We start from the raw sequence: 24,381 nt of genomic DNA on the forward strand, positions 1-24,381 counted from the left end.
ACATCTGCTGCAAAGCCACACGGTCCCCTAATGGCTGTGATGTAGGTACCTGGCTTGATCAAGAAAGGCAGAGAGTCCTGAAGTCAGAGCATAGTGTGGCCCGTAACTGCCCCACGACCTAAGGGTGTGCTTGTGTTTGTGCGCCTGAACTCGCACATAGCTTTCTTGATCCACCTCAGTCTTGTGGTGTTGACAAGGCCTGGGATTTTTTTCATGTGTCTTGCAATTATTGCTTTGTTTCTGCAAGCCCCAGGCCTGTAATCATGTGAACATTATAAGAATCTCACTTTCACTTAAAAAAAAGTTCTAGCACGTGGTTGCATAGAAAATAATGACAGTGTGAACCCCCAGGGCACCCTAAAAGCACAGAATCTGGAAAATAAATAAAAAAGACCCCAAAACAATCTCAGGCCGGTCTCGTGATCTGGGGTGCCAAACTCATTATTTTGGATTGTTTGGGGTCAGCAAAAGAGCTGGCTGGGAAACCGAATTTCAGCAATGTGAAGATTGTCACGCTTTCTGTCCTGAATTGGGATGAAAAGCCAAAAACTCAAAAATTGTCCCGGAACTGAAATCTCACCGACACATGGTGTTTGAAAATGAAATGTACTCCCTGAGATCCCTGACTGCCAGCCTGGCGGGCTGCAGCAGAGCCAGGGCCCCAAGGGGATGTCTACACAGCAAAAGAAAACAAAAACCCATGGCAGTGGGCCTCGGCGTGCAGGTCAACTGACTGAGGCTCGCCAGTCTAAAAATAGCAGCGCTGGCATTCAGACTTGGGCAGGAGCCTATGCTCCAAGACCCTCCGAACTTGGCGGGTTTCAGAGCCTGGATTCCAGCCCGAGCCCAAAATTCTACATTACTGGTTCTAGCCCTGGAGCGAGCTCGAGTCAGCTGCCCTGGGCTCTGAGGTTTACTGCTACAGGGTGTGGGTGTGTGTAGGGGGGGCTTGCGCCTGCCTGATCCTGATGTGATTCTTGTCAGTTTCATAGTTGCCCAGCCCTGAGTAGCAGCATGAAACTCACCCGTCTCTCCTTGCCTGGGTCTCCTGGGAAGTTGGTAGAAATGGAAAATGGAGTTACCAGTACTGGGCCTGACTCAGAGCACCCCTCCCGGGAATGCCCTTCTCCCAGAATCATCAAGCCATTACTGAGAAACATGAGCTCGTACTTTCTGCTTGCAGCTTCTCACCTTTCAAGGCCCGTGCTTAATAGCTGCGCATCCCCATGTGTGAGTACAGCTCCTCCTTCTCCTGTGACTCATTATCCATATAGTGGGTAGCAGCACAGGGAGAGGAGCAGCTGCTCCAACTGAACCCCATCCTGCCCACCCTGAAACCAGTGGGTGCTTTGACATTGACGTCAATGGTACCTGAATGGAACCAGCGACGTGCGTGTGCTTCGTTATCTGCATGATCCACTTGTTATGCCAGCACACAGTTGTTCCGTTGCTTTGTGCCCCCACAGGAAAGGGCCGGTTTCCATAGTTGTGCAAGCTTGTTTTGCGAGCGAGAGAGAGACAGAACAAAGAAAGAATAGGATGGGCTGGGGATTTCCTGTTTCCTGGGTTTAGCGACAGCATGGAATGAAATGGAATCGACCGTCACTCCGGCTTTGGCGCAAATACGTCTCATCACTAGGGAACCACAAGCACAGAGGGTGCCACCTGGCTGGCCTGGCGTGGCCCCAGCACCCCGCCTCAGAGGGATGGGAGCCATTTATGGAACGCTCACGTGCATCTGAGCTGGGGTTAACGTACCAAACAGCCCTCCCTCAGCCATTGGAGCTGGGGTGCAGCAAGGACTGGGGGGGAGGGGCACAGCAGAGAGCCCTGGTGAGCAGTCAGTGACAGCTGAGGATGCTCAACCTCTTCAGCATGTGCCCTCGCTAATTAATCCCTGTGGAGCAGGTGAGTATTGCCAGGCCCGTTTTACACATGGGGAAACTGGGGCACCAAGAGACTAAGGCCAACACTTTCAAAAGAGGACTCTCATTTTGGATGCCTCGGTTTTGAGTGTCCAGGGTGGGACTCTGGGGCCTGATTTTCAGAGGGGCTGGGCACCCATGTCTCCTTCCTGCTCCAAATTGCAATGAGCTCTCTGGTCTCTGAGACCTGATTTTATATCCCTTCCCCCACATTTCAACAAAACCCTCCCCCCATGGGAGGAGACTGTCCCTAACCTGTGGCTGTCTAGGCATCACCACTGTCCCTGCATGGTACACCCCAATCCCATGGAACTGCACAATAGCAGTGGGGAGAGAAGTTACAGCCTCATCATCTACCACTTGAGCTAAAGCAGGATCTCCATTCGCTGTTAGCAATACTCAGAGTCTCCTACCAGGGCTTCACAGGAGTTCACACCTCGCTCCTGACACCAACCAAACAAATCTGTAGCCACCTAGGACTTCACAGTCACTTCTGTGCAGCACCCTGTGGCCTTTCGGCATGTCACAGCCACAACAGGGATATAACTCAGATCCTGGAGCTCCAAAACCACAGCCCTGACCTTCAACTGCTAGGGGAGATTCTCCCTATGGGCTGTTAGCAGCATAGGGCATATGACACACAGTGGAGGAATTCTGATTCTATTCAGTAGAGGGCAGCAGTACATATGGGCACACAACCACACAAGTACATTACAAATCAACTAAGGTGAACTCTGGACAATGCATTAGAGGTCTGCAGGGAAGTGAACTAGATAGCCCAGTAAGCCTTTTCCGTCCCTAATGGATATGTTTCTGTGGTGCTGTGGCTAGCTCTCTGTTCCCAGAAATCCTGTAGCAGGGCTTGAAAAGTCCCTCTCAGTGGGCCCTGGGGTAAATTCCTGCCCTATCGCTTGGTTTCAGGAAGTAACTGGGACAGGCAGATGTTATCGTCTTTCTCGTGTGACATCCCTGCAGCGCATCTTAATGCAGTAAATCGCTGTTGATACAGAAGTTGCAGCATCTGCTTCCAGAAATGCCACGCTGGTTCGCCACATTCTGCATTTCCACCAAGAGACTGGAGATAGGGGAACTTGCTACCCACAGTCATGGCTTTGCCCTGCCACCTGAATCCCCACAGTGGCTTCTGTTCTCACCATGTCAGACTGAATAAAGCAAGTCTATTTCATGGGAATGTATCAATGGCCGACATGATCCCTGCAGCTCATCGTTATGGACCTCACTGTCAGGTCTCAGTGCCAGTCTTTAAGGAGCTCCCCTATATGCCAAGATACACTCTCCATACTCCATCAGCGGCTGCTGCTGCTTCTCCCTCTCTCCTGCTCCTCTCATAGACGTTAAGGCCAGAAGGCCATTATGATTGGCCAGTCCGGAGCACTTCACTTAAGTGTGCCACCTTGCTCATGCCATACGGTCCAAGAAGCATCCTCCGAGTAGCAAGAGGCTCCATGGATAGTGCTGCATGGGCAGAGCATTGTACTCTACCCAGCCCAGTGGGCAGCCAGCTTTAGAGACTGTCCCACCTGCCCAGCACAGAAGCCTCTCTGCTCACAACTCGGGGTCAGCACCAGGGCTGTGAGGGCCCCCCAAGATTAGACTAGCAGGGGTGCCCTGAGGCAGGCTGGAGGTGCAGCAACAGACCTGTGGAGAGGCAGGACTGGAAAAGCAGGGGTGCCCAGATGTTCAAGTTAACGTGCATTTGTAGAGCCCTCTGGAGACGCCCAAATTCAGGAGCACTCATGTTGCTTCCTAGTTACAAGGACTCACTGACATGCAGGTTTCAGGTTACCTTGGGGAGCGGGCTGATTACCCCATTCCCTTTAGCAGTTCAGTGCTACCCATGGCAGGTCTTGTTGCTTCAATGCCAGCTCAGTTCTCCCTATGAAGCTCATTGTTCCCTGACAAAAGCAACACGCTAGGCACTCCTCCATTTCCATCGCTCACCAACCAGCTCAGTTTGTAGTATACGTAATTGCTCATTGCAAGGTAAGTGTGGACAGTAGTTCTTAGCACATCGCCGAATGAGCAGCACTGGAAGCTTCTCCTCTAGCCCCACCTGCCAAGCTAGAGCGACCCCAATAGTCTCACCCCTCAGTCACCATGGAGGCCCTTGTCCTCTTGGCTGAGTCCAACAAGAAGGAACCACTTCACACCAGCTACGGTGACAGGTTTTGTGGTGCAGCCCCTGTCTCGCTGGCAGATCATCCATTCATTTCCCAGAGGCCACTACATAACTGTCAGATGCCAACAGCTTGCTCCAGAGCTGGGCTGGAGCTGATGGCCAAAGAGGCATCCTACCCCCTTCTGTCTCTCTCAACTTGACAATGTTTTGCTCCTGCCCTTCCATGTTAATAAAACAGCCCGGCAGCAAAGCAGCCCAGTTCGAAACACATCAGTACAGCCAGCTCATCAACCACAAAAATACAGCGGAACAATTTGGTGTTGTGAAATAATTGTTTGCATGATTTGCATCCACTAAACTATGGGCCAAGCCATGATTGTAATGATGAGGAGGAGGAGAAGAAGGATCTATTATTTGTATAGTGGTAGCACCTAGGAGCCGGAGTAAATAAGGTTTCTAGCACTTTGATTTCCCGAGAATGAGCACAACCAATGCCCAGGATCGCCTGATAATGCTCTTCTTGCTGGCTAGATTAGAAAGAGACGAAAGGTTGGCCCGCCCAGGGTCTGGTCAGCCTGGGGTGTCTTGTGAGCATAGGGAAAGCCAGCAGCTTTACACACACTTAGCTGCTCAACAGTGTGGAAGCGGTGCTCGCAAGCTGTTCTCATCTGGTTTCAATCAGCCCCTGCTCTCTTGCCCTTGAATGTTCCTATTTTCATGGAATATTTTTCCGACTGCCAAGCGTGTTCCTCTGGCTTCACCTTGCAGGCCTGCGCCAGACGGGCCTGGTGAAAAAAACAAACAAAAAAATTCAGCGTCAAGGCGGCCGTTGAATCAATACAGCGTTATCTTCACTCAGCATTGCTTTTCCGCTCCCCTGGCAGCAAACACCTTCGCCTTCTCGAGCGGGGCAACGCTTCTTAACCTGTCCCAGCTCCAGCCGTTGGTGAAATTGAACGCGATTTGATCAGCATCTCCAGAGTCCTTAGCTAGCCAGTGTGATGCTATCTTGCCGGGGCGAGGGGGGCCGAGCAAAGAATGGAGCAGTGTTTCTCCAAGATATCACAGTGTGGGGGAAGGGTTTTTTTAAAAGAGGGGGCCAGGGAGGCGGAAAAGCCCCTTCTCCTTTATCCCTGTTGCCGTCAACAGGAATTTAAGGAAAGCTGCTCTTTAGCCCATCCAGATAAAGTCGCAAGCAGATTTCAGAATCACTGCATGTGTCACTAATCAAATGATATAGGGGCCCAGGGGCTGGTTTGACTTTGGCGCGCATGCGTGGTGATGCATTTCACAAGGAGAAATATCAAAGTGCTCCCTCTTTTATGTGGAGGAAGTGACGGCACATGTGAGCACCCTCTAACAGAAAATGGCATTTTAAATGGAAACATTCTCCAACCTAACGGCAGTTCAACCAGCGTGTCCCTGCCCTGGGTCCGTGGCCAGCCCCAGGAAGTGAGGGTGCTAAGCAGATCCCTGTGAGCTCAGAAACAGAAGAGCAAATACATGGGCCTGGATCGTCAGGCAGATCCAGAAGGAAACCTTATGTCACGCAGCTTGGTTGTGGGAAAGGGGCTGAACCTAGGACCTCCTGCTCTAAAAGCATGTGACTCTGTCGCCTGAACTAAAGAATTAGCCCTGTTAAGAGTGAGGAAGTAGCACTCACAGCCCCCTAGATGTAGTCTAGCCACTAGAAAGGGACAGAGCACATTGTATCAGTCTAGGTGCCACCAGCAAGATTGAAAGGGACTAGGCGCTTTCTCCATACTACACGCCCCACACAAGGGCCCTCCACAATCACATGCCCTGCACGTGGGGAGCTCAGGGGCAACTTATCCAATGAAGTCCAGCAGGGGCCAGACTTCTTGGATGGCAGTAAAACAACTGGCCATTTTTGAACATGAGGGGGCTAAAATGGTAAATTCATTCTGCTCTCTCTGTGCCACTCAACCCACAAAGGAAGGAAGATGGGGAGCTGGCCTCTGGGCAAGGCAGAGTTAAGGTTATTTGGCCACCTCACCTATGTATTCTCATATTTCCAAATGTTTGGGGTTCTTGCAAAAGTCACCTTAACTCCACTGTGACCCTACGCCCCATAATCTTCATGGAAATATTGTTATATGAATATGGCATAATTATGATATGTATTGGGTCATGTGAGGTATCATTGGGAAGGCTATGTTTTACTGAATGGGATTATCCAATTTGTATGTATGTATTATTCCTGTATCTGAAGTTAGGAATATTGATTACGTAACAACTACAACTGTGTGTGTACTTGGGGAATGCCCACCAGACAGTATGCAGTCAGCCTGGATGGGCCATTAGGAGGAACAATGGGTCTTTGAAAATACTAATCTTTCTCCTTCCTGAGAAGCTTCCTGGGACGCTGCTTTGACACTGCAGGGTCATGTGATCATGTCACCTGGTACAGGACACTATCTTGAGCTGGTATTTTTCCACTGGAAGGGGATGGGGGTCAAACTAGGAAGCAAAAGATTCCCGCCATATGTAAATCCTATTTAAGGCTGGGGAGTGAGTTATTCTTGGCTTTTCTCAATTGCCTCCCTGCCCAAGAAGGAAGACGGCTGAAAACACCAGAAGAAACAAAGGAACTAAGCCGTGGGAGGTAGGGAGACAGACCAATGAGACAGATCAGCCTGTAAAAGGAATCCCTGGAGATTTAAGCTGCAAGCAGTGCAGTTTACCTTCAATAAACTCTGCACCTTGCTTGAAACAACGTTTAAGGTGAGATATTATTTGTAGCCAGTATTCTTTAGTGTATTAGGCTTAGTTTGCGTGTTTTGTTTTATTTGCTAAGTAATCTGCTTTGATCTGTTTGCTATCCCTTATAATCACTTAAAATTTACCTCTTGTCGTTAATAAACTTGTTCTTTATTACAAAACCCAGTTTGTGCAATTCATAACTGCGGGGGTGGGGAAATCTGGGCATATCTTCCTCTGCATTGAGGGAGGGGGTAATTTTCATGAGCTTACGCTGTATAGCTCTCTAGATAGCACAAGACAATATAATTTTGGTTTTACACTGCAGAGGGCGTGTGCACCAGAGCGCTGGGCAATTTCCCAAGCTCAGCCTTCCCACACAGAGCTGACTGTAGACTCTGTATGATTCTATAGCTTGGCGTGTCCCTACCTGTGTGTGTGCTGGAAGGGGACTTGAGACCCTGACACAGCAGCACAGAGTGCGGGGACCCAGGCTGGTGGGACAGGCAGGCTCAGTGGGACCCCAGCACGGAAGGGGAGTCAAACCCATCACATCCACAAAGTTTGCATTTGGGGATTAATTTTATTTTGTGGCTGTCTCTGCACGTCCATGCCATGAGCAGCACACCAGTGCCACAATAGGTCCTGTGCACGTGTGATCTCCAGCCGTGCTGTGTAGGATCATAGAATCATAGATCATAGAATATCAGGGTTGGAAGGGACCTCAGGAGGTCCTCTAGTCCAACCCCCTGCTCAAAGCAGGACCAATCTCCAAGTGTAGAGCCAAGAGGCTTGGATAGATCTGGATGGTTTGTTCAAAATGAATCTTTTGAATCTGCCTGTTCCTAAAGCGTTCCTTCCATCTTGCTGGCATTGGCATATACCAGGTGAAATTCACCCCTGGGCGCAGGACCAGCCCATGGTCAATGTACAACTTAAATCCTTCCAAAGGCTGCAAAATAACACTGCACCGGGGTGAATTTTCCTTGTAGTTCCCATTAACTGTTATCCTCATCATCAATTAGTTTCAGAGAACTGGTAACTCACCCTCTGTGACAGAAATCCATGCTAGAGTCAGAAATACAATACAGGAGTTCCTAGTTCTCAGATTCCCTGCTCTGAGCACATGCCCAATACTGCAAATAGGTATTGACATCAAGGGCCTTACCTAACTCATTGGAGAGATGAAGCACACCCTTAATGCAAAGGATGCCAGGGCTAGATTACAAGAAAATAAACACCATAACACTGTGAAAATGGTAGAAATGAAGTAAATGGTAAAGGAGGAATCTTTTGACAAAACATTTTTCATCAGAAAATACTGATTCATTGAAACAAACTTTTCACAAGCAAGGGAAGGGTTCAGCGAATTTCCTATTTCGAAGAAATGTTGGAAAAAAGGTTCCCAATTGTCAAAACATCCCATTTTGACATTTTTCTGGATGAAACATTCAGGTTTTTTTAGGTCACAATTACTTTTTGTTTCAAAATTTCAGTTAATTTGTAGTAAAGAAAAGTTTTCTAAAAAGATGAAAAATCAAAATTGGAGCAATTGACCAAGTGTCATGGTTGGGTCTCCCTCACGGAAAGTTTTTAAATCAAGATTGGCTGGTTTTGTAAAAGTTCTTCTCTAGGAATTATAGTGGAGAAGTTCTCTGGCCTGTGTTAGGCAGGAGGTCAGACTAGGTGATCACACCGGTCCCTTCTGGCCATGGAATCTATGAAAACAAAATGTTTTGATTGACCTGATCCAATTTTTTTTTCCAGATTTTTGATTCATGAAAATTTGCGATTTCAGAGAAAAATGTTCAGAATCTCAACGACTCTTTGGGGCTGGGAAAATCGCTTCCTGCCCAGCTCTAGTGAATGGGTCTAGAGGTCAAGTGGGAATTAAAATACATCAGCTGTAAATGCAGGTATGCAGCAGCGCCAGAATAGGCCTCCTCCGGACATCAAACAGCTGTACTGCCTGCCAGCAAACAGGGCCATGTGGAGAGCAGCATTAGATGGAATCAAGCAGAGCTGCTCCTTTCTTCCAGTGAAACCCAGGTGAAAAAAGCATCATTCAGAGTGTGTTGAGCCCTCACTGTTTGTGCAACCAGAAGTGCACGTGGTCTGTGGAATAGACATCAGAGCCAGCATAGTCCCTGGATGGAAAGCAGCTCTCTATAGAGCACCAGCACAAGTCCCTTGCTCCACTGTGGGGATGATGTCATTGCAGAGTGAACTGGGGTGATCAGCACCTGGGTCTGAGTACCCAGATCAGCCTAGCCCAGAGGTGAGACGCTATGCTGCAAAGCCTGCGCATCATAAATAAACTAGGGCAGTGGTTCTCAAACTGTGGGTCAGGACCCCAAAGTGGGGCTGGCATTAGACTTGCTGAAGCCAAAGACTTGCTGAAGCCGGGGCTGAAGCCAAAGCCGAAGCACCACTGCCCAGGGCTGAAGCTCAGGACGGAGGGGCTCAGGCTTTGGCTTTAGCCCCCCAACTCAGGGTGGCAGGGCTTGAGCTTTGCCCCCCCCCCCCTTCCCCGGGTCATGAAGTAATTTTTGTTGTCAGAAGGGGGTCACGGTGCAATGAAGTTTGAGAGCCCCTGAGCTAGCAAAATACAACCTAGATGGAGCTACTATAAGGTGGGTGTATAACTGGTTGGAAACCAGTTTCCACAGGGTAGTTATCACTGGTTCACATTCAAGCTTGAAGGGCATATCAAGTGGGGTCCCACAGAGATCAGCACTGGGTCAGGTTCTGTTCAATATCATCAGCAATGATTTAGATAATGACATAGAGAGTGAACTTATAAAGTTCGTGGATGATACCAAGCTGGGAGGGGTTGTGAGTGCTTTGGAGGATAGGATTACAATTCAAAATGATCTCAACAAACTGGAGAAATGGTCTGAAATAAATAGGATGAAATTCAAAAAGGACAAATGCAAAGTACTCCACCGAGGCAGGAACAATCAGTTGCATGCACACAAAGTAGGACATGAGTGCCTCGGAAGGAGTACTGTGGAAAGGGATCTGGGGGTCATAGTGGATCACAAGCTAAATATAAGTCAACAGTATAACACTGTTGCAAAAAAGCAAAGGTCGTTCTGGGGTGCATTAGCAGGAGGGTTGTACGCAAGACACAAGAAGTAATTATTCCGCTCTACTCCGCGCTGATTAGGCCTCAAGGGGAGTATTGTGTCCAGTTCTGGGCGCCAAATTTCAGACAAATTGGAGAAAGTCTAGAAAACATGACCTATGAGGGCAGATTGAATTGGGTTTGTTTAGTGTGGAGAAGAGAAGACTGAGTGGGGCAGGGGTGAAAGTAGGTCGGTACAGGCCAGTATGGCGTACCGGTAAGAAGCCGGCCCTGGTCCATACGCAGACAACTATAAAATGCTGCCGCGGCAGCGCTTTAACGTCGCTGCCCCTTTTGCCCCCCCCCCCCCCCATCAGCAGCCCTGCCGGTAGGAACCCGGCAAAAGGGGCAGCTGCCCTGCGGCCAGCAATTTAAAAGGGCCCGCGCTCCCAGCCGCCACCACCACTACTGCAGCAGTAGCCAGAGCCACAGGCCCTTTTAAATAGCCGCCGGAGCCATGGGTGGCACAGGCCAGGCAGCGCAGATGGGCTGGCTAGGGGAGGCTGACCCCCACAGCCCCGCCCCTTCCGCCCAAGGCCCCACCCCTTCCTCCCAAGGCCCTGCCCCCTCCAGCTCCGGGCCCCTGTACAGGTAAGTGTTTCTTATTGCTTTCACCCCTGGAGAGGGGACATGATAACAGTTTTCAAGTACATAAAAGGTTGTTACAAGGAGGAGGGAGAAAAATTGTTCTCCTTAACCTCTGAGGATAGGACAAGCAGCAATGGGCTTAAACTGCAGCAAGGGCAGTTTAGGTGGGACATTAGGAAAAACGTCCTAACTGTCGGAGTGGTTAAGCACTGGAATAAACTGCCCAGGGAGGTTGTGGAATCTCCATCACTGGGGATTTTTAAGAGCAGGTTGGACAAACATCCGTCCGGGATGGTCTACGTAACACTTAGTCCTACCATGAGGGCAGGGGACTGGACTAGATGACTCTCGAGGTCCCTTCCAGTCCTACAATTCTATGATTCTATGTTACTGTGTCCTCACTGGTGCTGCACTCCCCAGTGTGTGTCCCTACTCTGCTTCCATACCAACCAAGGAGTCTCCCATACCCAGAGATGCCCATTTAGGGCCACTTGACCTTAGGGACTGAGCAAAAGGGTCTTTAGCACAGAGCTAGACCTGACCCATTTAGACCTGTGTAGCTGAGTGGTCTATGGGCCTTGTCAGTAGGGCGTGCACCTGTCCAGCCTGCCCTCTTGTGGCCCTAGAGGTGCAGTGCACTCCACACATTACCTGCATTACCCAGAGCTGGTTAGTCGAACCCCTCTGTGCAGGGTCTGGCTTATTCCTGGGCCACATCCCCTCTAGCTCTGTCCCCCTTAGGTCTCTATAGATCTTGCTGTTGGTCCCTTAGAGGGTCATGCCACATGGTGGGCTGGACTGACCGCTAGGTACAACTGAGTCTAACTAAGATATCCTCTCTGACTTTGGCCCTGTGTCTATAGCAGTCATTTCCCATTCTCACAAGGGAAGGAATAGTTCCCTCCTTTCACTCCAGAGCAAGGATAGCCATTTGAAATCTCACCCAGGAGGAGCTCTTTAGATACCAAGACAATAGGGGCCTTATAAATGCCTCAAGCCAGGGTTGATTTTTAACCTGCTGCAGTGACAGTCCCTGCCAGTTTAAAATCAGTTTGGCCAAAGCCTGAACCAGGAGTAATTAAGGGTGCAATCAACCAAAATGGCCCCTGAAACTACTGCTGCAATAGATCATTACAGGCCTTCCCCGGCACAATGGGAGAAGACAGGCGCGAGCCAATGCTTTCATCTAGCCATCAATCATCATTACATCGTAAATTGCCAGGGTGAAAGAGGGCAATGCTTTGAGTCCAGGGCTGATGGAAGCTCTATGACCCCGGGCCTTTCTTTAGCTAAAAGCTAATTAACCATAAAAGAGTCAAAGGTCTGCAACTCTAACACGTTAATACGTTGTGGTTGCCTCTTTAGGTTCCATTGTGTCAGTGAACATTAAGTGTGAATACAGCTAAAGCAACTTTCCTCCCCTCCTCCCCCTTCATTTTGATACCTTGCAAGATTTTCCCTCTGTGCACCATTACGTCAAGCCTGGGAATCCGCACAAGTCACCAATCCGGCAAGCTACATCTGAAAGAGGAATTTTTCACATTCTTCTGTCCTAATCAACGCTGCCCAGCTAATCACATTAGCCACAGAGAGTATGTTTGATTATAATTGTCCAGAATAAACACGCTCACAGTCTAAACAGCTGTTTGACTGTTTCACTGTGTGCGTGGATTAGTCGTAAAACTGTGTGAATCTATGTAATAAATCTATGGTGGCAGCATAAACCAGCTAGCTAGTAGATAGAGCTGATTTAAAGATAAAAATTCCATATGTACCAATAAATATAACAACTGCTAGACAAGTACAAAAGCTGGTCAGTTGGAACAAATTCTAAATAGTTTTAAAAAGATTAATTTGTCCAGGTTGGGATAAAATTCTGATAATGAAATAAGTGACACTGCTTATATGTGGCATGATCCAAAGTCTAGTGAAATCAATGGGTGTTTTCTCACTGACTTCTACAGGCTTTGGCTCAGGCCCTTAATTATGGTGGTTAAAGTGCTGGAGAGCTGTGTTGAATTTTTAACACTGGACCAGACTTCTTGTTGCCAGGCAAGTCACTTCATCTCGCTGTGCCTTGGGTCTCCATCTGGAACGTGGAATGATAAATAAGGCATTATTGATCTTGTTTACCTGGCCTGTAAGCAGAGATGAAAGTAAGCCAGTACGGTCTGGTACGGGGTACCGGCAAGAGCTGGTATGCCGTGCCGGACCAGACCGGCTTCTCGAGGCCGGCAATTTAAAGGGCCTGGGGCTCCCGGGCTGTTTAAATCACCTCCCGAGCCCTGCTCCCAGAGCCCTGGGGTAGTGGCGGCAGGGCTCCAGTGGTGATTTAAAGGGCCAGGAGCTCCGGCCGCTGCGTGTAGCCCCGGGCCCTTTAAATCTCTGCCTGAGCCCTAGGGTATCAGCGGCAGCTGGGAGCCCCTGGGGCTCCATCAGCGATTTAAAGGGTCCTGAGCTCCACTGTGGTGGTTAAATCGCCCCTGAGCCCCAGGGCTCCCAGCCGCTTCTGCAACTGGTAGCTCCGGGGATGATTTAAAGGGCCCGGGGCTCCCAGCCACCGCTAGTGCAGCTGGAGCCCTGGGGCCTTTAAATTTTGATTTAAAGGGCCCAGGTATTTAAAGGCCCCGCCTCTTCCGGTTGAGGCCATGCCCCCTGCTCAGGACTCTGGCGTACCAGTAAGTCCTTTAAGTTACTTTCATCCCTGAGCTCTTTGGAGCAGGGACGGTAGCTTATGGTGGGTTTATATAGTACCATAAGGCTATGATCTTGGTTCAGCCCGTAGGCCCTTCCATAATACAAATCCTAATAATAAAGATATAAAGCACTTAGGTGTATCTTGGGATGGGGAACCTGTGGCAGGTAGAATAAAAGCTGACCTGAACTTTTTATGCTGTTTCATTCTCTTCCATTGCTTTTCATTGTCACAAACTTCTGCACCTCCCAGGTTTGGTTTGGTCAGTAGCACAGGCACTAGAAATACCCTGGATAGGGCTGTTTTCCGGAGATTTCCAGCCTGATTTTGAAGCATCAAGAAATTTGGAGACTCATCTGAACTCCTGGGTGTTTGCACAGCCTGAGCCTCCAAACCTTTCAGCAAGATTCACCAACTCTTATAGCCAGTGGGTCTGATTCTCCAGTCACTTCCGTGAACTTCACTCCAGTGTAAACGCACCAGCTTCATGGGAATTACCCTTGATTTACACAGGGGAGAGTGAGAGAAGTATTTCAATGTTACCTGGCAAAGGGGTTCGTAGAATCATAGATTTTAAGGCCAGCGGGACCATAGTCTGACTTCCTGTATAACACAGGCCTGAGAATCTCACCCCGAGGATCCTCTATTGAGTCGACGGTGTGTGGGTTTTGTAGTAAGGGTAAGACACTGTTGAACGAGCTCCATGAGACATGAGTAAATGTATTGTTTGTTAGTGGACATGCCCTCCTTGTCTGTCTTTTTGTATTTGTATTATCTTTTTGTATTATCTGGATTATGGGGAACACCCCCCACCCATGACTCAGAGTCAAGCAGGTGATAAGCACAGTGTATAGTACACAGTAATGGATCCTGTATGCCATGCAGCATTGCATTATGATCTTCTCAAATCTTACAAACTAAGAAGCATCAGTGTCGGTCAGTGTGTCAGTTCAGGCCAACTGCATGTGTATACCCCTTCTGTGGTCCACCAAGGGCAGCAACGTTCTGGCTTCTGGCTCTTCAGCCATCATCTCTTAGGCGGAGACACACATCTCTCTCCCCAACCAGGCTTTTTCCAGGCTGCACAGTTCCCTGCCTGCATTGTGATATTCCCAGCAAGCCAGACTGCTTAACAGGCCAGCCTCTGCATTTGGCTCCCTCTCTAGAGGCTATAAACAATGTAATTGCCCACCCAGGTCTTTCTAAGCAAACATATTTATTCTTAAGGATGTCTGAGAAAACATAGTAAAATGATAAAAGAACCTACACAGGGATGTGAAGGGTAACAAGAAGGATTTATACAAGTATGCTGGCAACAAGAAGAAAGTCAGGGAAAGTATGGGCCTGAATGGAGGAGGCAACCTAGTGACAGATGATGTGGAAAAAGCTGAAGGCAATGCTTTTTTTGCCTCGGTCTTCACAGACAAGGTCAGCTCCCAGACTGCTGCACTGGGCAGCACAGTATGGGGAGAAGGTGAGCAGCCCTCAGTGGTGAAAGAACAGGTTAAAGACTATTTAGAAAAGCTGAACATGCACAAGTCCATGGGTCCAGATCTAATACATCCAAGGGTGCTGAGGGAGTTGGCTGATGTGATTGCAGAGCCATTGGCCATTATCTTTAAAAACTCGTGGTGATTGAGGGAGGTCCTAGATGATTGGAAAAAGGCAAATATAGTGCCCATCTTTAAAAAAGGGAAGAAGGAGAACCTGGGGAACTACAGACCGGTCAGCCTCACCTCAGTCCCCGGAAAAATCATGGAGCAGGTCCTCAAGGAATCCATTTTGAAGCACTTGGAGGAGAGAAAGGTGACCAGGAACAGTCAACATGGATTCACCAAGGGCAAGTCATGCCTGACCAACCTGATTGCCTTCTATGATGAGATAACTGGCTCTATGGATATGGGGAAAGCGGTGGATATGATATACCTTGACTTTAGCAAAGCTTTTGATAGCAAAACAGTATTCTTGCCAGCAAGTTAAAGAAGCATGGATTGGATGGACTATAAGGTGGATAGAAAGCTGGCTAGATCGTCAGGCTGAACAGGTAGTGATCGATGGCTCGATGTCTAGTTGGCAGCTGGTATCAAGCGGAGTGCCCTAGAGGTTGGTCCTGGGGCTGGTTTTGTTCAACATCTTCATTAATGATCTGATGATAGGATGGATTACACCCTCAGCAATTTCGCGGATGATACTAAGCTGGGGGGAGAGGTAGATACACTGGAGGGTAGGGATAAGGTCCAGTGTGACCTAGACAAATTGGAGAATTGGGTCAAAAGAAATCTGATAAGGTTCAACAAGGACTAGTGCAGAGTCCTGCACTTAGGAAGGAAGAATCCCATGCACTACTACAGGCTGGGGACCGACTGGCTAAGTGGCAGTTCTGCAGAAAAGGACCTGGGGATTACAGTGGACGAGAAGCTGGATATGAGTTAGCAATGTTCCCTTGTTGCCAAGAAGCCTAACAGCATATTGTGCTGCATTAGTAGGAGCATTGCCAGCAGATCGAGGGAAGTGATTATTCCCCTCTATTCGGCACCGGTGAGGCCACATTTGGAGGATTGTGGCCAGTTTTGGGGCCCCCACTACAGAAAGGATGTGGACAAATTGGAGGGAGTCCAGCGGAGGGCAACAAAAATGATTAGGGGCTGGGGCACATGACTTATGAGGAAGGCTGAGGGAACTGGGCTTATTTAGTCTGCAGAAGAGAAGAGTGAGGGGGGATTTGATAGCAGCCTTCAACTACCTGAAGGGGGGTTCCAAAGACGATAGAGCTCGGCTGTTCTCAGGGGTGGCAGATGACAGAACAAGGAGCAATGGTCTCAAGTTGCAATGGGGGAGGTCTCGGTTGGATATTAGGAAACACTATTTCCCAAGGAGGGTGGTGAAGCACTGGAATGGGTTACCTAGGGAGGTGGTAGAATCTCCATCCTTAGAGGTTTTTAAGGCCTGGCTTGACAAAGCCCTGGCTGGGATGATTTAGTTGGGGATTGGTCCTGCTTTGAGCAGGGGGTTGGACTAGATGACCTCCTGAGGTCTCTTCCAACCCTAATCTTCTATGATTCTGATAAGCTCACCAGAGATTCCCCCAATGCCAACCTCAGGTTTCAGTCCTTCCAACCCTTCCCCATGAATTTGGGGTCCCCCGCATTGGACAGAAGGTCCTGTCAGTTTGTTGGATCAAAAATAAGGCCCCAACTCAGTTTAAACTCAGGTGTTTATCCCAAAGTCCTTTCTTTGTCTGCTGGTCTCTGGAGAATCCAGTCTGAACCGATGTATGCGCACCTGTCCAGGTGGTGCTACCTCTCTGAAGGTACTACAACCTGAGTGGTTTTTCTGTGGTCTGTTGGGCAGTGGTCACCCTCCCGTGTGGAATTGCAGACAATCTCTGGCCCACATTGATACTGAAAGGTAACACAGTAAGATCTCCCACCCTGAGATATTGCAGGAAATTGCCATGTCTGTCACAGTCAGTACTTGGATGGGAGACCTCCAAAGAAAATCCTCATGCTATAAGAAATAATGCGGATGATTCAGTAACCAGTGGTGAGTCTGAGTCTGCCCAGCATGGCGTTAGGGGAGACGTAAGAGCATCTCCTTTCCTGACCACTACTTGTCATTAAAGACACCACAATGCCCTTTGCAAGCGCATTAGCCCTGGAGTCCTTGCCCTGATTGCAGTGTGGCCTACCGAAATGCCCACTATTGCATTGAGGGGAGGTGTTATCCCTTGATTCTACTCCAAAATGTCACTGCATAGCTTTGCAAGCACAGAATGCCTTCTGCACGTCATCCCAATGTCCCTATACACGCAGCCCTGATTCTCCACTCGACAGCACTGCAATGCACTCCATTTCCATGGACTCACACCAGCGTCAGACTGGAGGAACGCAACGGCTATGGAGGCACCGCAGTCCGTACGGCATTTCTGAGACATTTCAGGACAAAAGGCGCTACATAAATGTAGGTCACTTTGACTAAATGCCTTGCAAATGGTTTATAATGCCTTTTAACTATCCGAACAGCCATACCACATCAATAGCCACTGCACATGTGTTTACTTTAGTTTAGGGGTTGCCACAGTTCACTATAAATGGCTTTATGTTCAGTAATTCAGTTATAATGAAACATGCGAGCCTTCAGTAAACGCATATGTTACAACTGGTCTGCGATGTAAATGCTTTGCCAATTATATGTGCGTTAGTGATGACTGTAGAGAGCTGATAAATACTCTGTGTAGCTATTTAGCCTTCTATTCTCCTTTCACTTACATATGTTTTGCTCTGGTGTGTAACTCAGATTTCAAGGGCAGAAGGAACCATCTAGTCTGACCTTTTATATAACACAGGCTAGAGAATTTCATCTATTTTCTCCTGCATTGAGCCCAATAACTTGTGTTTGACTAAAGAGTATCTTCCAGAAAGGCATTCAGTCTTGCTTTGAAGGCCTCAAGAGATGGAGAACCTGCCACGTTCTATGATCATTCGTTCCAATGGATAATCACCCTCACTGTTAAATGTTTTTGCCTGATTCCACTCCACATCAATGGATAAGCAGACCCAGTCTGACCAGAACTGGATGAACCATATTAGTTGCTTATAAGGCCAGAAGGGAACCATTGTGACAATCTAGTCTGACTTCCTGCATAAAACAGACCCTGAATTAATTTCTGTTTGGACTGGGGCAGATCTTTTAGAAAAACTGGAAGAAAAATATTGGAAGAGCTAAAACTCACTATGGACCATAGCTCAGTTCTTACCAAACCTGAGCCTACTATTAGGTTTTGGGGAAAAGGATGGTTGAATTCCCACTTCTCTTCTTCAGCAGGTCTCCATGTTCCTCTGCCTTTCTCCAGCCACCTTCCTCACAGTGGGCGAAATTGACCCTTGTGCAGAGAACCTACATATTACCTGTGTATCACTTGTGGCCCATGGGTGGGCCCTATTTCTAAAGAGCTCAGCTGAGATTTCCGAGTGGTCAGCACCTATTTAAGCACCTCAATAAATTCTATTAATTTCAAAAGAGCTCAGCATGCTGGCTGCACGCCTGCTAAGCTCTTCTGCAAACCTGGCCTCTTATTGTGGTCCCTAAACAGGAGCTGAACTCCCTGGAAAATATGGCCTCCAACTGGGGGTGCTGAGCCCGTCTGGCTGGTTTTGATTTATGTGATGCATGGTCTTTCTGTGGATTCCTGGGGCATGGGGTGAGACTCACACACACACACACACTCCCACTCTTCCTCCCTCCTTGATTTGCCAGAACATCTCCTGACTCATTTTCCGCCCAGTGCTGGAATCTATGTTAGCATTTCAGAAGCTCTGGTGGTCTCTGATGGGATGGTTTCAAAGCGTACAGGCTTGTGGATTTTCTATGCCTAGATGAGGAATGGGGGTAGGACAGGTGTAGATCAGGTTTGGTTCTAAATCTGGGCTAATGGTTGGGGGATTCTTGTGTGATTCAAGCTAAGTAGAGGATGCCTTCAGGGTGTTGCAAAGGGCGAGGAGGGCTGGTTCTGCTATTTAGTGGAATGAGCGTAGATCTAGGATGACAACTCTCAAATTCTCTTTCCTCTTGCACTCCTGGAGTGCTGTGTGGCTTTGGGCAAGTCCCATCACTTTTCTGGGTGTGTCTGCACTGCAAAGAAAAGTGTGTTCAGAACACAGGCTAACTAACGCGGGTTAAAATAGGAGTGCAGGCAGCGCAAGGTCAGCCGCAGGCTCCATTACAGACTTGGACTCAAGCTGCTAACCCAAGCTAGAGGCACATCTTTTTCTGCACCGAAGACATCCTCTCTACCCCAGCGGCTCTCAACCTTTTTGGACACAGGACCCGTTTGTAAACGTCGCTGGACTGTTGTGACCCAGCAAGTAGCTTTAGTTAAAAAAACATCTGGCTTACTCAGTATGTCTTACCCACGGTATACAACACACACGAACGTAACACGTACGGAACAAGTACATTCTGTGCACCACTGTGGCAGTTCCTGTCCTGCAGAGCTGGTTGGGTTCAGCTCCTTGCTCCGGGCACTTTAACCTCTAGGGTCACAGCATCGTTCACTCCTATTTGGCCTGCCAGGCCCATCCCCTCCCCCATCACGACGTAGGGTGGCTGGGCCAAACTCGAGCTGCGCTGCGACTGCGCACCAGGTTGCAATGCCTGGAGCCCAGTTCAGCCAGCCCCGCAAGACCGAAGCCATAGAAGTTGCTGCTGCAGACGAGTGTGGGGTGAGCTCTGCAAACCCCCCCCTCCCTCTCCGGGCTTCCCATGCGACCCTTTGACACATTCTGGAAACCCAAGTGTGGGTTGCGAACCAGGGGTTGAGATACTCTGCTCTACCCCAGGGCTAGAAGGACGACAGCATTGTTCAACTCAGGGTGTTGTGTGGCGTGAGCGGGGGGAATCACTGCAGGAGCGCCTCCTCGTGGACAGGCATGGCGTAGCAGCTGTCTTTTGCTCTGGCGCCCCCTGATGACAGTCGCTCCATCTCCTCTCTCTTCCATAACTTGGCCCTCCAGCCAGGTGGCGATATCTAAGTCTGCCCCTTTTAGGGTAACGACATTCAAATAACAAAAGTCCAACAGATTATTCCATGACCTTATGGAATAGGTCTCCAGCCCCTGACTCTGGGCCCAGTGGTTGTGGTATCTCTCCGGGCTCTGAAGTATCCATATCCCTTCATGTCAAGGGGCTTTGGGTCATCTTCCCAGTGGCTGGTGGTGGAATCCAGGCCCTCTCTCTACACTGGGTTCTAGTCCAGGACCCTATAACTAGCAGCCAAGGTCTGCACAATCTCACTCCTGGTGACAGTTTCCTTGGGCTTCTTCCTACCCAGCCTGTCTCAGTCTTTCTTCCCCACAACTTCTCAGGGCTCACCCACCTTTCAGGCCTAGGATCCCTGAGCTTATTCTCCCACTAGCTTTTCTCCCTACCTCCTCTCCATTCCCAGACAGTGATTGCAGCCTCTCTCCCTGCAGCCCCCTCAGATACACACATTCTCTCTTTATGCTAACCAGCCTGCCCATGAGCAGATGGCCTTCATGACCAGTCAAGCCTGGCTGTCCCTCGAGGTGCAGCCAGGTAACATAACTGGCTTCTCAGGCCCACACTAACCCCTTCAGGGCCTGTGCGGGATACACCCACGCCCCCATTATTCACTATTTCCAGTCTCTGCCGTACATTTGACATATAAATAAATATATTAGGGCAAATCTGCCCTGCTCCACACCCTAAGCGGAGCAGAGACTGGTTGCAAGCCCCCTGCTGGGGATTCTCCTAGGGTAAGACAGTCCCCTGAGGCCATAGAGCCATCAGGCCTGCTCCTGTCTCCCCTGTCCCCCAAGACCTCAGTGCAGGAGCTGGGGACATGTCTAGTGGCCAGGAGGGGCGTATAGGCAGCGGGAGGAGGTCTGACTGTGATCCAGCTATCTTCAGCTGGTGGATGGGTCCTTGGAGGCCATTGCCAGCTGATGCACGTTAGATGCCAGGGCTGGGCACAGAACCAGGGAGCTGTGACTCCATCACCCAAGCAGGATCTGGACACAGCAGAGGACCTGGCCCATCAGCAATAATTATTTATGGCACTAATGAATGCACGAAGGCAAGCAACGGGGCATATGCTACTGACGTGCTCACAACCGGCTCAGAACGGGATCTCCCCAAGCGTCGGTACCCTTCCTAGGGCAAATGCCCTAGGGCAAATGCCGATGGGAGCCTGCGTGCCCTTTTAATTGCTCTATTAGCACAAAATAAAAATGCATATAAATGTTCATGCTTTTCATACGACACTTAGGGCTGTTTGCTGGCTAAAGGTAAAGGGCTTTGAGAAGGAAAGCTCACTTCCTCACCAGGGCTGCTTCCCATAATGACCTGGAGTATGAGTGCTTAAATTGTAGCTGGGCAGAAGTGTTTTGATTCAGTGAGGCACCAGCGGCTCCGCAGCAGAGCTGCCTTTCAAGTCCACTTTGTGAGCGTAACAGATCAGTTAGGGCCGGGAGTAGCCAGGCTCACATAAACTGGGTGGACAAAGAGTTATAAAAAGGTTGGGGGATGGGCTCTCTCTGTCTCTCTTGCGCTTATTCCAGCTTTTCCCCCTGTATAATCAATGTCACCACAAGGCGATGCAGTCCAGCTTTTCTTGGACAGGGTGTATCTAGATCAATAAATATCAGAGACACAGAATATTAATCTTGCCACCACTGTGTGCTGGAAGAGAGACACCCTGGTTGCGTTAGTCGAAAGGAACCTCAGCGTTTGTTTTGTTCTCCATTTGTGGGGCACAATGCCTGCATTATGCAGGCACTGCTGGAATGGGAAAGAGCCAAAATGTGCTATGGAAAATTAATTGGCTCGGGATCTGGGTCATCAGAGAAACAGCATCTCCTCCAGGTGGGCAGGAGAACTCTACACCATGAAACCACCACTGTCAGATCAGCTGAGATTTGCGAAGCGGCCTAGGCGTGATCCGTGTCCAGTTGGGTAGCTAAATCCCTAAGGCAACTTTGTACATTTCAGCCAGTGCTTTGCTCAAGAGTCCATCATGCCCAGGGCACTATTTCCTCTCCTTGTGGGAGACAGGTAACTCCCATGGACTCCACTGGGTGCAATTCAGCCATGGGCAGAGGGACAAGGCAAGGCATAAATGCCACTTAATAGGCCTGAAGTGGGACTTAAGTGGTGCGTAGTTCTTGTGCTGGCCCGCTGCACGTGAGCAAATTTCACCCACAGGGTCTGATCTACAGCTCTTGGAAGTCAATGAGAGTTCTGGGGAAAGATGCCCATTGACTTCCATTGGCTTTGAATCAGGCCCATACTCTGTGGGGAGTACCTGGCTCCTGGGTTCAAGCATGGTTCGTCCACTAACTGGAGCATTACCCCACTTCAGGAGGGGGTTGCCAACATTGATTAGGGTTGAACCTTCATGCATTTGGTTGAGATCCCTGCATGGTGATGGCTTGTCTCCGGAAAAAAGCTTTTGTCATCACAACAAACACCAGCAAAAAGGAATCCTCCTTCCCCTTTTATTGGTTTCTCTGTCCGTTTCTCCGACAGCCTTAGAGTGTGTATTGATTGTATCAGTCACTCCAGCTTTTATATATTTGTATAAAATTCAGGACATTACACCCTGTAAAACAATCTAGGGGGTGTTTGTGTGTCTCTGTCTCTCACACACACACACACGAAACTCAGCTTGTTTTACATGGTCTAATGTCCTGAAAAGATCCTCTCTGGTTTCTCGCCTGGGACTGGAATGGGCACCCGGAAAACTATCCCATGAGGATTTGTGTGAGCCCCACAACATGCTGATACAGGGCATCATGTGTTTAAGTTAGTGCTTTGTAGCCACCTGGCCAAAGTGGATGTGTTCAATAAAGCTGCTAGTTCTTTTATATTAATAGTGACTCTTAGCCATGTTCATTCCAGTTCCCAGCAATCTGGGACACAACACGCTGATGAGGTGCCATGGAGACATTGGGCGTTATGTCAGTATAATCCATCTGGCTTACAGCTCTGGAATCGTTATGGCAATATGTCATTAATAGAGAAGTCAATAAGTGTACGTTGCTGCATCCCAGATGATGGCACTTTGCTTTTTAATTAAGTCTGAAACTAAGATGCCTTTGGTTTGGAATGCCTCCAAGAGAACATAACTTTACATTTCATTGGCTGTGAACAGATGCATCGAAGGGTTCTCGTTCTTCTGACACCAAGTGAAAACACCTGATCTCAGGGACTGGTGAGTAAAAGAGAACCACAAAAGAAGCAGTGTGAGATGAATTCCAAATATAGGACCACATTCTCCCTCTCCATTCCCTTTGTGCTGCTCCGGCAGTGCAAAAAGAGCAGAAAACTGGCCACCAACTCCTAGCTGCAGATTTCCTCCATCAAAGTCCCCCCAGCGGGCATGGAGACAGTGTGGTGAGCATCTATACCTCCTTCCCCCAGTCCTTGGTGCAAAGGGCATGCCAGGGAGGAGGACCATACCTTGGCCAGGAAGAGTTGAACAGCAGATATGGCATTCCTTGGACACCATTGCCAACTGGTATATGTTAGAGCAGCTCCCAGGCTGCTCTCTCTTGCTCCTGGAGCCACGCAGAGCTACATGGAGCTCTAATCATCTCCCAGACGTCACCTCTGCTGCATCCCGCTAGATCATTGGTTCCCAAACTGGGGAGCAAGCCCCCTTGGGGGGGGTGAAGAAATTCAAAGGGGGGTGCAAGCCTGTCTGGCCCTTGAGCTCCTGGCCTGGGAGGCTAGCCCCTGGCCCCTCCCCTCCTGACCACCCTCCCCTGCAGCCACGCCACTGCATGGGCAGTTCAGCTTGCGCCTGCCCACCTCCCATACTATCCAATAAGCCAGACCTGCCACTCTGAGCGGCCTGGTAAGGGGGCGGGGAGTAGGGGAGGAGGGGTTGGATAAGGGGCAGGAGGTCCTGGGGGCGCAGTCAGGGGACAGGAAGCAGTTAGATAGGGTGGAGGTTCCGGGGGGGGTGGGGGGTGGGGCTGTCAGCAGACAGGGAGCGGGGCGGGGGGTTGGATAGGGGGTGGAGTCCCGGGAGGGCGTGGTGTCCCGGGGGGGGGGGCAAGTTAGGGGTGGGGGTTAGTCAGGAGACAAGGATCGGGGGGGTTGGATGATGGTAAAGGAGAGGTGGGGGGCATGAGGGTTTCTCGAAAATTAAAAAGGGGGCATGATGCCGAAAAGTTTAGGCACCACTGCACTAGCTACAGGCGAATCTGGCTCACAGTATAAAAATAATACACACCTCGATCAGTTCTTTCACACAAGGAGCTCAGCGCATTTTCCAAATGTCAATTCGTCACCAGCCCTGCAATGTTGGTAAACATTGTTATGAGTTGGGTTAAAACTCGTTCAAGTTGTGGGGTGTAAGAGCTGCCCCTTAACTGACAAAAAGCAATTAAGCTCCTTTATGTAACCAGAAAACGGAAACATTAGGAGCCTCCACCCAGAACACAGGCACCTCACTGCCCAGAACACAGGCACGTGCAAGATCACAGAAACGGAGTCATGTCGGCAGAGGGGTTTTGTTTAGATGTCTGTGCCTCTGGGAAAAGCAGCAGAAAGACCAGAGGAGAGAGACGAGACACAGAAAGTCAAAGACACAATCACAGAAGCACGGGTATTGTGACCCTGAGAGACAGCTGAGGACAGAGCTTTTGGGCTAAGTGCTGCT

This window comes from Chelonia mydas, chromosome 7 (assembly GCF_015237465.2).
Source record: "Chelonia mydas isolate rCheMyd1 chromosome 7, rCheMyd1.pri.v2, whole genome shotgun sequence".
Taxonomy (NCBI): Eukaryota; Metazoa; Chordata; order Testudines; family Cheloniidae; genus Chelonia; species Chelonia mydas.